We start from the raw sequence: 12,682 nt of genomic DNA on the forward strand, positions 1-12,682 counted from the left end.
TTTCTTATAGAGCACATTCAGATTTTAGGAGGAAAATATTAGAAATAGGTATAAATTTGAATGTGTGATTATTATTCCTATGAATTTGTTACCATTAGACCTGGGGAGGGGATGGCTTGAATTATATTGAAATGTGGCAGAGTTTTACTGAAAATGGATGAAATCAACAACCTCATGGTGTACCAGTCTCTTCTGGGGGAGAGCTATATCTTGGTTCTAAATACCTTCCAGGAAGAATGAAGAGGGTTGAAAAGAGCCCCCATAGAAGTAAAGATTATAAACTCATAGCATCTCTGACTTCTCTTCATCTCTTCCTAAAATGTCAGCACTGTGTTTTATGCAACCATAAAAGTAAATTCCTTTGGAGCTAAACATAGGTATCCTAGCCTGAACAGGATTGCAAACGTTAATTGGAAGAAACAAAATGCTGTCCCAGTGCAAGCATTTGTGTGTGTGTGTATTTTCCTTAGGTGTCCTCTAGCCAAGAGAACAGAAGAGCTTTGGCCCCACAGAGGGACAGAGCTGCAGGTCTCTCCCAGCTCCTCTTGAGGGCTGCCCATCTCCTCCACCGATGATAAAAGGTGTGAACATTGACTTTTATAGAAAATGTCCCCATTACCTGAAGTTCAGTTTTATGAACAACCCCATCATAGCATAAAACTGATTTGCAAAATGGAGAGATGGTTCCATTTTTGTGATGGTATATCAGCCACAACATTATGGTCTGCATAAGTAATGCTTTAGTGCCTTCCATCTTCAGGCAGGAGGAGAGTGATTTTAAACTCTGAAAAACAACTGAACACAAAACTCATCATATGGAGTCACAAATAGGAGGGTTTGCACACAAACAGCTCCTATTCCCTTTGTACAAACCCTAGAAAGCCAGGTTAAGGTCAGCTGCATTTGACACTTTGCAAGCAGCTAAACACGCAATGCAAAGCAGGCTGAAAGCAGCTGTGCTTGCTCAGTTGTCAGCTGCTGAGTGGTCCTAACCAGTAAATCAACAGAAACCAGCAACTCAGTGTGTGTATGGAGAAATCACCCCACAAAATCCCCCATGTTTTGGATTTGTTTTGTGAAACTGGAGCTTTGGTCTGTAGCCACCCTTACTGATTCCCTCTGTTCCACACGGTCATGCAAATACGCACACCTGTAAGCTAAGCATTGAATGCCAAGAACTCCCCAGCTGGATATGTTCCAGCAAAAGAATTAAAACTTTTAGAAGAAAAAAAATTTTTTTTTTTTTCTTTCCCACACTCCACTCCTGATTTCTGGGGAAGGCAGGAGCTAGATAACTGGCCTACGATTGTGTTGCTGCCAGTTTCTTCGACAGATTAGTTTGTGTTTGCTCTTTGTTTCAGTGCTGTGTTGTGTAACATGAGCAAGCAGAAAGCCAACTGCACACAGGCAGGAAGGCTTGGAGTACTCTGATTTTTGGCACAAAATGATGTATTGTGAGCTGGGTTTTAAGTATCTGACAGTTAGTCCTTGGAATTGGAAGGACTACACTAGAGACCAGCACTCTGAATAACCAAATTCCCAGAGTACAGCTGGGACCAAGCAGGGTGTTCATTCATCCCCCGTGCACACGTGCTCAATGCAGTCAGTGTTCAGGACTTGCTTGAGTGCTTGTCCTGTGCTCAAGGGCAGCTCCACACTCTGCCCTTAGGATATGCTGCATACCTGAGACAGGTACCTCCACACAGAAAGACATTATGCCACATGGACATTAGAAATTATTGATGGATGGCAAGGACTTAATTGTACCTTCACCCTGCTCCGGAGACACACGCACGCACCCCACAGCACAGAAAGCTAAACACTACGGTGTTTCAGGTGTGTTTAGGGTAAAAATTTTGAAAGAACAAAACTAAGGGGAAAAAATCTGAGACCTTTCAAATCTGATGGCCAATCATATGTCTCCATGATAGTACCCTAAAGTTGTAATACTGCTCTTTTCTGAGCAAGCATCTGCAACTTTGCTCCTGTATGTTCACTTCACCTGCACTCTGACCCCACTGCCTTTGGCTCAGCCCTATCTTTGGTTACAGACCAAAAGGCTGTTAGGAAGGAAGAACTTGCAACCTTTTTCCTTCATAGGGTAAGAGTATATCTAAGGGTATTTACCAGCCTAAACAAACCAGCCTAGCAGACACATGAAAATAAGTGTGTGTTTCTTTACATCATTAGAAGTCAAGATGTCAGATCCTCATTGATAACAGAGACCAGTAGGATTTCCCTACTTTCCAGGAACCTTGTGAGAAGCTCAGAGGCTGTGGTAACAGGGCATCTTAAATGATAGATTGACCTGCTGTCTTTGGTGGGGAGAGCACAGGGCAACTCTGAGCCATAGGGTCTGTTTCTCAGCTGATTTACTGTCTTTCTCTTAATGCAGTTCAGCTGAGGTCTATGCCATGACCCAAACAACCAACCATGAAAGACAGCTTTTTACATAGGCTTTCACCAGCTACCTTTCCACTCAGTCAGGGATAACAGATGCTGAACTATGGGAGATGTTCAGAGCATGCCTTTTGCTTCTTGTGTCAGGAAAACAGTCCCGCACAGAAAAGACTCATATATGTTGGTTTTTTTATATGGTATGCAGCAAAAAGGGCTCCTGAAGTCAAAAGCTGTCAGTCCTTTCCAAATGAGGAGTCAAGTAATTGCTGCAAGATGCTCATATAGAGCTCATCTAAGCAGATACCTGGTCCTGGGCTATAGCATCCTCCATGCAACCAAGAGGCCTTGTGCAGCTGTAGCTCTCACCCCAGCTGAGTGCCCAAAAGCACACGGGCTGTCCGGGATATGGAGGCTCAGGCACAGCAGCTCACCCAGCTCTGGATGTCTCCATACACCATTCCCTTCCTAACTGAAGAACCAGACTGTTTATACAACTGTAACCACACCACACCAAAAGAGTTAGCTCAGGGAAACCAACTGCAAAATTTAGTCCTTTAAGTCCATTTCATCCTTTCAAATGCATGCTGCAACATAGTCATCGTTAGTAGAGATTTAGTCATCAGATCATAACAGAGAATGGAGCTGAATTATAGTCAGAGGCTCACTCTTTAGCATTTTAAATGCTCCACAGCCAATAACTTGCTTGATGTGCTCAGTACAGGCTCTGGGTTTTTGTTGTGTTGTTTTTTTTGTGGGAGAAGTTTTGCAACCTGATTTAACATGGAGAAGCTCTGTCAGTTCCTGCAGGGACTCTTGATGATCTCTGCTTGTCACTGGCAAAGCCCTGTGTAACTGCATTAGTCTGGTTTGCTTTTCAATTAGCTGTCAGTCTGCAACCAGCAGAAGCCTTGAAAGAGTTGATTGAAAGCCTAACAGTCAAGCAGTATCAAACTGGAACCAAGGAGGAGATATTTTAATTCAAGACCCACAGAAATAGAGATCAGAATGGAAGAAAAAAAAATTTAAAATCCAGCACCACAAGTTAAAGGTAATTGAAAAGGATGTTAAGCTTTGATAGATTGATTCAAGCAACAGGATCTGTGGTTGCAGTTCTCTACATGTTTCCCTCCTGCCAGGAGGCAAAAGGGTGAACTCATCTATTAGAAATACATATGGGATGGTGCGTTCAGTAACTAATTTTGCATTTCTTCAAAGAAAATAAACTTTCCAAGATAAATATTATTTAAAGAAAACTATTGCAAAATACTAATGGATATAATAAGGTCTTTATTAATATTTAACAAGGGACAGACCCAAGGCAAAACCTTGCACCCATTTCCCCCTCACTGCTGTATCTGGCAGTCTTTAATGTTGTTACACAACCACCCCATGAGGAAGAAAAGAAGGACTGTTCCTCATTTTATTCATGTGCAGAAGAAGTGACTCCCTTTCAAACAGAGGGGGTGAAGCTGTATGCTGTAGTTCTGGCTCTACTCTCTCCCAAAACTATCTTTCCTTCCTTTGCCAGATCTGATGATCATCAGACTCTTTCCAGAACCAATTCAGCTCATGAAACCAGCAGAGATCTAACCTAGAAAAAATAAATGTGGATACTTTTCTGGTGGTTTTATGAGTTGAAATGGCTCAGCCAAATTTGGGCTGAGCACCAAATTATATCAAGAAAGGAGGAAAGCCCCATGTGCAGGAAGTGGTGCTGTGAAAAGAGGGAATGGGTCTTCTATTTTTCAGCGGCAGTGAGCTGATGGATCAGTGCAGCTGTAATAAGTCAATAACTTCACTCAGAGATGGTAACAGAGGAGGGAACTGAATCTGGTTCATGCCCTCAACATGCAGCCATCCTACATTTCATATTAGTTATGGCCAGGGAGTAACCTCCCATGGTCTGAGAAGGATGTGTTATGGTCTGAGCTCGCTGGCTTTGACTGATAGCTGGACAATTCACGGGCATTATTCCTTCATGGAGGGGGGGGGGGGGATGTGTGTGGAAGAGAAGATCCTACACAGTCCTGAGCAAAAGGGAATTATGCATTCCTGAGCAGATCAGGGAAATATAGTCAAACACTAAATGTTACTCAGTGGCTACTCACTTTCAATGGCTATTTTAAACTTCAGAGAAAAATGAGGCCTTTTTAAAAAAGCTTAGTTCCTTCCTTAAGGTTTTAGAGTGGTAATACATGAAACATGGGAGAAGGTTAACCTGATTTATTTTTTTTGGTGAGCATTATTCCAGTGAGGCACATTATTATTTGATCCCCCAAGCCACTTTTGTTGGTACAAGTGACATTGTGGCAAACAAGCAGCCAGCAGCCAGCTCCTTAATCTGATTTTTCCAAAGTAGCCAACATGTCATCTAATGACATGGAAAAAAAATCGCAAAGGAAAACCACACACATCCCAAACAAAGTCAAGCAAAGCTAAGAAGAAACTGAACTTCACTATCCCACTGTTTAACTTAATACATTATCATATTGTTCAAGTACTCTTAAATTGTTACAAAGCAGAAAAAAACCAACCAAACAAACAAACAAAAAAACAACAAAACAAACATAACCTAGTGTTATCCATCCAAATCACCTTTAAAAAACCCAATCAATGAAATGCAATTTTCCCACTCAAAACTGCACAGTGAAGGGATTGTTTCAGTTTTCCCCACTTTATCAGACTTTTGTCTTGGAGCCTGGTTTTCTAGTCTATTGTGTCTTGCCTGCAGCATAACAGCACTTCCAGCCCACGCCATTTTATGATTCTATGATTCACTGCTTTCTATTATGTTTCCTCCTAGCTTCTCCATCAAAATAGCTGTATATTACAGCTTGGAAATTGCTGGTCTTCTGCCCTTTTAAACTTCCCTTTCCTGTTCTGCAGTGCTTGTGCACAGTTCCCCCCGAGCTCCTGCCTGACTGCAGAATTAAAGTGCATGGTCCTTGCTTAGGGTTTAGGAACACTCAGTGAAAGTAGAGAAGAAGAGGGAATAGCAGGAGAATACAAGGTTCAAAGCCCTCCTGCATGACCAGGGTCCTCAGGTCAGTGCAAAGCACCTCCCAGTTTATACCTGCACTAAACCAAGCTGTCCACGGCAGCCAAGTTCCTTCTCCATCAAGCCAGGCATTGCTAGAAGGCATACCATGGTGCTACCAAGGTGTATTTGCCAGCTCTATGCAAACTAGGATCTCTCACACCCTTTCAGGGACTTTTAATGTATTGTAAGAAAACTCTAACTCCTCACTGTCTCTAAACAATTTCAAAGGAGCTTTAGTCAATGTCTGGCTACAAAACCTTTTGGATCCAGTCCCATATCCATAGTCTTACTAGAGTCCACTTCACTACTGTATAACAACTGCTTGCTTGGATGAAAAGCAGAAGCTGCATTTTCTTTTGCCCACAGGGAGAAGCCTAAGCAATATGCTCCATTAAGATCTATTCATTTCCATCTTGACTGGAGTCATGGGGATTAAGTCTCATCGCACATGGAGTCCTATAAAACAGGAGCCACTTCAGTGAGGCCAGTGGAGTATCTTTACATAGCCAAGGGCTTTTTCTTCTAACACAGCAAGGCAATGAAAGTCCTTCAAGGCAGCAGGGGATCATCTTACAAGGAAATAATACTCAGCCTGGCATAAATGGATTTTTACACCTTTTTTTTTGCACCTATAGAATCATGCAAAACAATCACAATGGGTCATAGTTTTGACATGCGCTTCTCTGGCTATTTATTTGCCAAATAAAAGAGGTCCAAGGAGTCAGTTCAGATGGATGGACCAAGCAGGAACAAAGTGATGTCAGCCTGGCAGACAAAAGTAGCAGTATATCAGGTATCAAATTGCTCTTGGAAGTTTTGTAGGTGTCACAGAGGAGATTTTATGCTGTCTTTTCATGTTGGCTGTTGTGTGACATAAAGAGAGGGACTCACATCCCTTTCTCAGAGCAGCAGGACATGTTTTAGCAGAAAGATATGTCTGTTATCTGGCAGCTCCATCCACCAGCCTCTTGAGCTAGATTTAGTCATCAATTCATTTAAGGATCTCATCCCCGTTTCCCACAATATCTTTACTAAGTGATTCTTTCTTCCTACCAAATATCTCCTTGTGCCAGCAACCTAAATCACTATAGAGCTTTATCAGCCTTGCAGGACAACACTGACGTAGGTCACAGACTTTCTGAGTCTTTTCTATATTTATATGGAAAATATATTATGTTTAATTACATTTTTATTATGCAGATAAAATAAATTTTCTTTTTATTTCTGGAAAAAAGCTCTTTTACATATTTGGAGAAAGAGTACTGAGCTCATCACCTGATTTGGGCAGCAAATATCCCCTTGGCCTTTCTGGCACATTCATCCTTTTAGCAGCAAACCACTTGGAACATGACCGCAAGGAGTTTGCTGAGTCCTAATATCTCCTAAGGAGGGTCTGGGGAAGCTGCCATCTCTTCAGTCATTGCTCAGGACTCTTAGCACCATCCATTATCATGGTTGAATGAGAAATATCCCTATCTCCTTTTTATTCCCCTTTGCACAGAGGTATGAGGGAAGATAAAAGCCAGTGCTCTTCACATACTGTTCCTTTTATGCTCATTGCACTAGGAAAGACTCAAAGGCCTTTCATAACCCAAGACAGACCCTTGCTAAGACACCGTAGCTTTGATTCGTTACTTTCCAGTCTAATTTCAGAGTACTCAATAATGACCCCAAGGGGAACTCTACCTTTGAACATTCCCTGCTTAGCACTTTTTATGCCTAATGTATTTCACAAAATCTCACGTTTTTCTTAGGCAACAAGATTTTCTTCCCCTGTAAGGTACTCTGATGTGATAATTTTTTTTATTTTTTTTTTATGTCACCAATGAATTTAGCTCAGTGTATCTGATAATTTATTAACTATTTGGTCCTCTTTCTCACCTTCAGGTGAATTCATTTCACTGATTGTGAAAGGGTCATTTCCCTAATGATACCATTTTAACCTTGTTGCCCACAACACACCTCCAGATTTTAGCAATTAGTACAAAGTGGAGAGTACAGATGAGTCACCAGCATGTTCAATACTGCCTGACATTCTTCATTTGACTTGCAAGAGAGCCTTTTTTTTTTTGCTCATACCACACTACCAGACCAGCAAAGTGCTCTTCAGCACAAGCACAGCTCCCTGCAATGCTCAGCTTCCCCATGAGACCGCGGGCAGTGGAGTCTCATTTGTGTAGGCTGTCCCCGTGTTCACCTTGGGTTGCACACTGCACGAGAATAGAAAACATGAGTCAGAAAGGTTAAGGGTTAAACTGTTAAAAACAAAAGAGAAGAAAATTCATTCAGAAAACGGTGGTTTGTAATGAGTGAGAGGAAGTACTGTACAATTTCTTGTAAAGTCACAATGGCCAGCTCATCAAAGGAAACCCCTCCTATCAGATACTTGCACAATGCCTCCTGAAGTCTGAATGCCTGCCAAGCCATGACCATGCAGTTAAGGGAGTCCAACAAAGAACATCAAATCAAGAGCATATTTCCATCTTCCTGTCCAGCTAACTCCCAATCTTCTTTTTTCTTTTTTTTTTTAATTCCCTTCCCCTTGCATTAATTATTTTATAACAACATAATCTTGCTTAGTATTTATCTTTTCTTTTTTTTTTTTTTCATTATTTCTTTGGCTTTCTGATAAGCTGCAATGAGAGCTTTCCTACATGGAAGCAAAGGCATGGTTTCACGGTTTTCCTGAGACATCCTGAGCCAACCTAATCACTCACTGATTTGGATAGAGGTGTCCTGCAGCAGCTGCCCCATTCTCCCACCTTGGCTGCAAGATTTTGCTGCTTACTTTGAGGCTGGCACTCACCAGACCCCCCTCCATGACCTCACTAGTATGCTTGAAAATATCCCAGCATAAAACCCAGCAGCCTTCTGCTGTGTCAGCCCACAGAGATGGCATTGAACATCAAAACCAACACAGGGCTGGGGTGGGACCATGTGGCTGTAGGCCAGAGATGGATGGCCACCAAACCTCTCCCTTTTGGTTGTGAGAAACCAGTAATTCTGCTCAGCTCTTTAGGAAACCACAGCTTCAGCATGTCTGTGATAGATGCTTCTCTTAGATTACAGTCTGCTAGGGTCAGCACACTGTTTATATACATGCATTTAGTGACTTTGTAGGCACAGAGATGGGGACTTTCCTGGGATTTTTACCTTGGTAGAATCTGTGGAATAATTGTTTGAAACTGGTTCTTCAGACCTCTCATTTCTTCCCTTTCAACTTCCCCTTGAAACTATTTTCTTCCACAAAGCTGCCAAAAAAGTAAATGTTGCTCTCTCTTGACTGTAATTTGCTCTAAATGACCAAAGAGTTGCATAACCTTCCCTGACTTAACTCATGTTGGCTCCTGATTTGCTTTTTTTACTACTGCAAACTCTTTGGAGTAAGAATGGTCACTTCCAATTGGTATGTATGGTATCCCAAAGATCTACATACTTTAACATGAAAAATCAAGTCCCAGAAAGGAATTTACATGGCATATTCATACCCTTTCTCCAAAGCCTGTTTTCCTCACTTGGTTGTTTAAATACTTTCAGAGAAGATGTTACCATAGCCTCTCCTATTCATCCTACTCATCCATTCCAAGACTCCCCTAATCTGACCATGAGACTGTCCCAACAACCAGTGTGCAAAATGTTCAGCATAATTTTCTGTTGCTGAATTTGTGCCAGCCAGCTCTTGTCCTGTCTTCCACAGACATGGAAAATACAATTCCTTTCCTCCTTTTTACAGCCTCTACATAACTGAAGACTGTTATGTTACATCTCAGTTTTCAATTATTTAGGTTTAAAGCCCCAATTGTCTCAAAAATCCCTCTTGCAAGTTCATGTTTTCTAGGTCTTTGGCTGTGAACAATGAATATTTTTCACAGCTTTTCTCTGGAAGCTTGTCAATTAGTCCACCACTTTCTGAATGTGCTGTGGAGATGGACACAGCACTTCCGCAGTTATCTGTAAGTTCAGTAGATAGAATAATTATTGTAGATCCTAATGAGAACTATGAACCATTTCTCTTTTCCCCCAACAACAGGACATTGTCATCTCACGTGTAGTTGAGGATGTAGTCTAGCTCCAACATATTTTTTTCAGAATTGCTGCCTGATTAGTTATTCCCCTCAATGCTTGTACAGATTTCTATATGACCGTTCCTGAGGAGTTACTCCAAAATGCAAAACTCAGCACTTCTCCATTTTAAATAGCACCCTATTTACTTTGGCAAGATCCTTTTGAACTTTATTCTTATTCTCCATCATACATACATACACTTGTAGCTAGTGATTAGAGATTTATTAAGTATATTTATTGCAAAAGATGTGCATGTCAACAGTACAAGGTTGAGAATAGCTCCTTGTAGAACCACACTTATGACAGCCTTCCCTTTAGAAATTAATCACAAAAAACAGTTTCCTGAAAAGTTTTCCAGATAGTTTTGCTTACACCTTACTATAGTTTTATCTTGACCTATCTATATAGTATCTATCTTCTGTTTTTCTTGTCCTCTTTCACTTAGAGAAAAAAGCATATGAGTAAAATAAAAATAAAAGGCCTTACTAGGCAAACAGAATATTTACTGCTTCATCCTTATTCCCAAATTGCCTTAGTCTGAGATGGAAGAAATTCAAAGGGGTTTGATAACTTTTGTCCAGTTTTATTTCCCTTTCAGTTCCTGCAAGACACAGCACAGTTAATTCCCGAAGGGAAATATAAGTGTCCCCAAATTGCCTGAAAAGATGTACAGCAATATCAATACACTCAATGAGACTGTTTTACACCTTCACAAGCATATCCAAATGAAGAAGAAAGCCATATAAGTTGTGTGCTGACAAGACTTCCAGGCTTTTCCATGACTCATCCTAAAGCTAACTTATTGGACAGCCCTCTGCTGAGTTATTTTTAGCTTTTTTCAACCCATGCAATTTCTTTACTGCAAGATGAGCAAATTTCTACTAAGTCCTAAGTCTCCTCAGAGCAGAGGTTGCAAATATAAAGGAAAAAAAAAAAAAAGGAGGAAAAAAAAAAAAAAAAGAAAAAAAAAAGAGAAAAAAGAAGAGTCAAAGATTGTGTAGCAGATACTCTCTAGCAACAGCGAGTGGGGTGGGGACATAAAGAGATGCCTTGTGTTATATGTTATGCCAGGTGGTTTTAGGGGTAGCAGCTCAGTTACTGAGCTGTCTTGGTTTATTTTTTGAATTTCCAGTGGAAATCAGCTGTATTTGGAGGATAGTTCAATGGTGGGCAACAGTCCAAATGAATGCATCCAAGTCTGGTCTTCATTTAGAAAATAAAAACACAATCCTGATCAGATTCTGAGCATCTTTTGCAACAAAATACTTTTCTCCGTTTTCACTGATTTGAAGGACGATTGACATCAAGGAGCAGTTGCTCAGAAAGTCATGTAGAATAGAATGTAGAACAATGATTGAAATAGAGCAAGTGATTTTGTAGGCCTTGACACTGATTGATTACCTTCACGGTATTGGATAAATAGCTTTGATTCTTAGGCTTCCCAACTGTAACACCAATACTCCTTTTTTTGCAGTCTTAGTCTATTTCACTTCTACGATCTTCTGAAGTGAGGATTATAACTCTTTTTCAGAATACAGTAGTTCAGCAGGAAGGGAACTACAATATCTAGTCCAGTTGCCTGACCACTGCAAGGCTGACCAAAAGTTTAACCATGTTATTAAGGTCATTGTCCAAACGCCTCTTTAAACACTGACAAGCTTGAGGCATCAACCACCTCTCTAGGAAGCTTGTTCCAGGGTTTGACCACCCTCTTGGTACAGAAATGTTTCCCAATACCAGCCTAAATCTCCCCTGGGGCAGTTTTGAACCATTTTCACACATCTTATCACCAGGAACCAGGGTGTGGTGGGTTGACCTTGCTGTACACCAGGTGTCCATCAAAGCCACTATATCAATCCCATCCTCAGCTGGACATAGAGAAAATATGATGAAAGGCTCAGAGGTTGAGGTAAGGACAAAGAGGTCACTCACCATAATGGGTAAAACCTATTTGACTTGGAAAAATTAGTTTAATTTATTACCAATCTAATCAGTGTAGGATAATGAGAAATAAAACCAAATCTTAAAGCACCTTCCTCTCACCCCTCTGGTCTTCTAGGGCTCAGCTTCACTCCCAGTTTTCTCTACCTCCTGCCTCACAGCAAGGGACAAGGAGCAGGATTTTTGTTCAGTTCATGACGTGTTGTCTCTGCCCTTCCTTCCTCCTCACACTCTTAGCCTGCTCCAGGGTAAGGTACCTCCCATGAGAGACAGCCCTCCACAAAATTCTCAAACACAGGTCCTTCCCACAGGCTGCAGCTCTTCACAAACTGGTCCAGCTCTTCACAAACTGCTCCAGCATAGGTCCTTTCCGCTGTCCTTTCCATGGGGTGCAGTCCTTCAGGAACAGACTGCTCCAGCACGGGTTTCCCACAATTCCTGCCAGCAAACCGGCACAGGATGGGCTCCTCTGTCCAAGGGGTTCACAGGTCCAGACAGGAGCCTGCTCCAGTATGAACACTCCACACAGTGACTGCCTCCTTCAGAAGCACCTACCTGCTCCAGCATGGGGACCTCCATGGGCTGCAGGGGGACAGCCTGCCTTACCATGGTCTTCACCATGGGCTGTCAGGGAATTCCTGTAGGGGAATTTTGCCCCCTCTCTGGAAATGTTCAAGGCCAGGTTGGATGGGGCTTTGAGCAACCTGGTGTAGTGGAAGATTCACCAGCCTGTGAACCAACTCTAAACTCCATCCCCTGTCCCTCTGTGCCACTGGGAACAAAGTGATTTGAGCCCAGGAAGAAGGGAGGGTTGGGGTAACATATGCAAGCCCCGCTCTGTGTGTTGCCTGTGTTCTGTGTGTGTTTGATTAGTGTGAAATTAAATTAATATTTTTTTCCCCAAGTTGAGTCTGTTTTGCCCAGGACCTTAATCGGTGAAGAACCCTCCTTGTCCTCTGTCTCAACCCATGAGCTTCGTCCTCCTCATGCCAGAGTGTGTGTCGGCGGCCATGGGGCTGTTCCCTTGTTGTCGTGTTGGGCCCAAACCACAACACTCTATTGGACATGAGGGAAGCTTCCAGCAACTTCTCACAGAAACTGTCTCAGTAAGTCCTTCACTACCAAAAACTTGCCCTGCAAATCCAATAGACAGAAAGAAGAGCTCAGCACCTCTCTCTCTCCACTTCCTCTCTTCAGAAGCTGTAGAGTGCAATGAGATCACCGCTCAGCTTCTCT

The sequence above is a fragment of the Apus apus genome, chromosome 2, assembly GCF_020740795.1.
Source record: "Apus apus isolate bApuApu2 chromosome 2, bApuApu2.pri.cur, whole genome shotgun sequence".
Classification (NCBI taxonomy): Eukaryota; Metazoa; Chordata; class Aves; order Apodiformes; family Apodidae; genus Apus; species Apus apus.